The sequence below is a fragment of the Malaya genurostris genome, chromosome 2 (assembly GCF_030247185.1).
Source record: "Malaya genurostris strain Urasoe2022 chromosome 2, Malgen_1.1, whole genome shotgun sequence".
NCBI classification, from domain to species: domain Eukaryota; kingdom Metazoa; phylum Arthropoda; class Insecta; order Diptera; family Culicidae; genus Malaya; species Malaya genurostris.
In genome coordinates this window covers 285,247,013-285,252,414 of record NC_080571.1, presented here as the reverse complement: position 1 = coordinate 285,252,414, position 5,402 = coordinate 285,247,013, and positions in this window count along the sequence as shown.

Sequence of the window (5,402 nt, the reverse complement as noted above, 5' to 3'; positions counted from 1 at the left end):
TTGGAGTCAGTCTAAACTGTTCCGGCGAGCTTTCATGCTCTTTTATAGAGTTCAGCCGGAATCAACTCACCACCCGGGGAAATGTGCTACAGCACGGAACGTAGGACAGCCACCTCAGGCCGCCTCCAATGTGCAAAGCATACATGTGGGTTTTCTGCTAGCAAGCATACGATGCGAGGCGATGCTTCGTTCTGGCAAAGATCGAGCGAATATGTTTTTATTTTCACTTTGATAAATACTGGCTACAACTTTATGCAACACAACTGAACCGTTGTTCAACCTAATTCTGAAAATTAAGAGTAGATGGTGCCTTTGCCACCTAGCAGTTAAAAAAAAAGTTTTACAGAAATGGTGTATAAAATTTGCCGAGATTTGGAAAAATCTGGTGCTGTACTTATCAGTGACTGCCAATTATCCCAAAACCAGCAAATGCGTTTGCCGAAATTTCGGTATATATGTGTTGGCTTTTAACGAAATTCTTAACTAGACAACTGTCATTTTCGTTTTACATTTTCGTTTGGTACTACGCAGTTATTTTCTGACGAAATATTTCGGAGAAAATTTCCGGTGGTCATTAGAAAACCCTTCTCAATCCACCTAGTGGTGTTATAATGCCTTTCTCTTCTTTCATAACAGTCTCATGAAAATATGTTTCATACTTTTATTAAATAATTTTGGATACTAATTTTGACACCAATTGATTCAGATTGATTCGAGTAGTTCACAAAAGCATGCTTCAGTGTTTATGTCACACAGTCAGCATCATTTTTCCAAACTAGTGCTTGACATTTGCGTTGCCTATTTGTCCCAGAAAGTTGATTTTTTCAAAAAAAAATTTTTTTTTAGATGACACTAAATTTCGATGTTTTATGCAGTTTTAAGAGTTTTGGCATCAAAAAAAATCTTAAACTTTTGAGCACTAGAACTTAACGAAAATAGAGGTGATCCTAAAATTTTGGCACCCATATATATATATATATATATATATATATATATATATATATATATATATATATATATATATATATATATATATATATATATATATATATATATATATATATATATATATATATATATATATATATATATATATATATATATATATATATATATATATATATAAGAGCGGTAAAAATCAATGTGTTTTGTCGGTTACGTCACTTATACAATCATATCTCCGAAACCAAAAGTCACAGCCATTTGATCTTCGAACTTGATCAATGGCCCGACAGTAGCTTTCAAACGAGCCCAAGTTTGTTAAAATCGGTTCAGCCATCTCTGAGAAAATTGAGCGCGTTCAAATATCCTCTAAAAGTGCACACACACACATACACACACACACACACACATACACACAGACATTTTCCGATCTCGTCGAACTGAGTCGAATGGTATATAACACTATGGGTCTCCGAGGCTCCGTTCGAAAGTCGGTTTTCCAGCAATTCTAATACCTTTCTATAGAGAAAGGCAAAAATGGAATTAGTCCAAAAGGAAGACGTAAGAGTCTTTGATCTATCCAGTAAGTATAATAACTACAAGTTATTGTTGATTATTATTAGAAAGCTCCTCCCAGATCCTGTTTCCACTGTCGGGGAGTCGTTATAGGATATATCGAAGAACCTCAACGTCATTTCAACTAACATATTCGATAATCGGCGTTTAGTACGAATAGCATATTTCACAATTGTACGTCCTTGAAACATAAGTGATGTAATGTTTATCAATCAAGATTTCCATATAAACATGTATCAAGATTTCCATATAAACATACAAACAATATTGTATGTTTATATGGAAATCTTGATACCCGATTGGATGTGTATAAGTTAAAAAAACGAATTCCTTGTTAACTTTCAAATGTTGAAACGAAGAAAGAACTCCTAAATATCTCCTACACGCGTGTTTTCGTCCGCCATGGTGAATGTTCCGGTTAACTGCCGGAAGGCTGCTCGCAAGCAGGCTTCCTAAATGTACCGCCGCGCGACATTATTATTGAGGATGTCATGCTACTCTTTCCATGACAGCCTTGTGATAGGTTTCATCACGACAGCCCTTAGACAAATAGTTCTGTACAGCCAACGTTGCCGTCATTCACTTCGTTCGACAGTTCATTCCATCTTAAGACATTTTGTCATGGTCCACGACAGCCGAAGAAGCATGAAGTTCTCGCTGTTGCGACAGTAAGCTTCGGGTATCAGTCACTGCGTTGTTTCTGTCGAGAGCAAAATATTACTCTCCCTTGACCAGGTCTGCGACAGTAACCGGTGCGGTTCAAATTTGTTGCTCTTGGTTTGCTATGAAGATTCGAGGCAAGCATGTGGGGTTTTAGTTTTGCCTTTGGTGATTGCTTTGCGCAGCGGTTGATCATTGCGCATAGCAATCACCGTTGGTAGGGCATTGATAACAATATAATTGATAATTAATAATATACGAAACTCCTAATACGAAACGGATTGAAGAACGGACTTTGGTTTTAATGAAAGTTAATTTTTATATTTTGGTCGATCTTCTATGAATTGATAGATCGATTAATTAAAGAGCAATGTTTTTTAATAGCTGAGTCAGTTCGGCGTGCTCCTTTCAGGCAGTTTGCGGTCGGTTTGTGGGCTGTAACATTCATAGTGTATGCGCGTACTGATGTGCGTGGAGCATTATTTTCATCCTCTTTATCTCTTCCTTCAGGATAGTAAAGGCGCAATCGTTCCTTATATAAGAGTGTAAAAGCCAATTGAATCAGATTTTAGATTTATATGTTAACGGTAAATAAATGTTCGTAGCGAAAGATATGTTCAAATCAAAGATTCCGTATTCGATACTCGTTAGCGTTAGCTTTGCAGTCGACTTGTAAGTCTACGGGATTTTTGCATGGCCAGTGCTGCAATACTACGGACACTAAGAATTCTTTCAAGTCAGGAATGAAACATACAAAACCTGGCTCGTTAAGTTCGTTATACGTTGAACCACCAATCGAATAAAAACCTTGAGTGAAAAATTTGGAGTCGGAATTTGCAAGGCAAAAATCATCCAGAAACATCTTATTTTCAGGTACCGTACAACAAAGCTTTGAATGCAAAAACTGAATGAAAAATTCCGGTTCTTCCAAAAAATATGTTTCCAAGCGTGGAATGCAGCATGGTTGCCCGTAACAGATTCGAATGTTTATTTTGTTTTATTTAGAAAAAAAGTTTTAATTCCCCAAGTTATGTAATAATGTCTTTCTTGAGTAATGTGGTCTCAAGCTTTCCATACATATCAAGTTCTCTTCTATATATGAATAGTATGGTGTTTCTATTACCCTGGAATATATTCCAAAAAAAAAATCGGATATAGTACGGTTACTTATATGATATAGGGTTGTGCTGATAATCTGCTGAATCATTTTCTTCCTGTTATGCATAGAATTATCTTATTTCCAGAAACAGCATATTAACTATTACATTATTTTGGTCATAGCTACCAGAAGTTCGCGACTTTTACACACGTTGAAACTGTCACTTTACATTGTAAAATTTAAAACTCGGTTAAAGCGTATCTTTCATCAAGTAGAAGCTTGTGTCAGTATATTTTGAATTCTTTAACTTAATGTCGTTGTTTACCACAAAACTTGCTATAAAAGTAACTGAGGCCCAAATTTATATCTACAGTTAAAAGGACAATTTCATGTAAACTTCTAGAAGTATCTCAATCATTTCCTTTATGTGCTTTTACGCTCAATCCAATTTTGGAAATGTAGATGTTGCAATCACGAGCCGCACGCAGAAGAAGATGCGGTGCATTGAAATTTCAAACAGCACATCCAGTTTATATGCGCTCGCTACAATTCTCGTACACATTTTTCGTTTTCTGTTTGAGTCGACTCTCACGCCCTCACGGAAAAGGAAAGTTATTCGTGAATAGCAAAGCGAACTATTGAATTTAATTCGGATCCGACTTCCGCAGTTAAAAGTCTAATAATGTCGAAAATTTTCTAAAATCTAATTGCCTTAGTAGCTTGTGTCTGCATTTAAAAAAATCAATCAGGAATCAATAAATATTGTAACAAAATAGTCAAACTTTCTGAGAGCCGAGTTCTTTGCACATATTTAACAGTTTTCTTTCTAAAAAGAAATTATGTTCTGAAAAATGTAGGTGTAAATCCCCGGTGAACAATTAAGTTTGAAACCGGGAATAAATAAAAGATATAATGAAAATAATAATAATAATAATAATAATAATAATAATAATAATAATAATAATAATAATAATAATAATAATAATAATAATAATGATAATAATAATAATAATAATAATAATAATATTGTAGCAGTCATTTCCGACCCTAAGAAACTCATTGTTTTAGTTATCCTAGGAGAAACAGAATTTAAGAGCTGTATATGACACGAATTTGTCTTTCATTTATTTAAAATTCAAAAATTAAATTTTTAAATTCCCAGTTTTGGTACTGATCATCCCTTAATTTCGAAACAAGAAGTCGAATATGGATGAAACTAAATGGAAGGCTTTTAATTAAATGATTTGCGATGATTAAATGATTTGCGATGAAAATTTCTTCTTAACTTTTCTTCACATAAACAACCATCTGTTGAACTACTTTTTATCTGAGAGCTCCCCCAATCAACTTCATGGTTGCGGACCCTGTATTTGTGTAGATGGTACTAAAAGATCTACCACCTCAACGAAAAAGAGCTCAATTACAAGGTCCGGGGAGTACTTAGAAACTTGCAATGAGAGCAAAGGGAAAGTCAATTTAAGCCGCAATGAAGCTATATGATTAGGCACTGAATTCCATAAAAAAACTTATAAACTTATTTTTCTAGTTTTGTGATATTTATGAAAACAAAAGAGGTTTATTGAAGATCTGTTCTCAAAGGTAGTAACAAATTAAGAACTCAACGTTTTTTATATTCTCATTCCTTCAACTGCTGGCAAAACCTATGTGAATGTTAAATGAACAACTAAATTTAAGCTATTTTAAATAAATTTAAGCTATTAGTTGATTGATTCCTATGTGGAAAAGAACAATTGAGAATACTAAATTTGTAACAAAGTTTGGGGTAAACCAAAAAATTTGATGCTTTTGGGAAAAATAATGGTTTCATTATATTTTTCTTTTTAAAACACTTTTAGCGAAAATCTGAAAGCACATGTTCACATATAAACATAAAAGTTGCCCATTCAATTTTATGGTCGAAAACTATTCAAAGTGCACCAAACATCTTATTTGGGTTCAGAGTATCATATTCTATAGTTTCAACGAAATCGGTGAGGCACGGGTACCAAAGTGTGCCGACTATTGGTGGAGTAACGTTAAATACACTACATAATTAATTAGTTGTGAAAAGTAGCTACGATTCGATCCAAAAATCAAACGTCATTATTCAGAATAAGGGTGCATA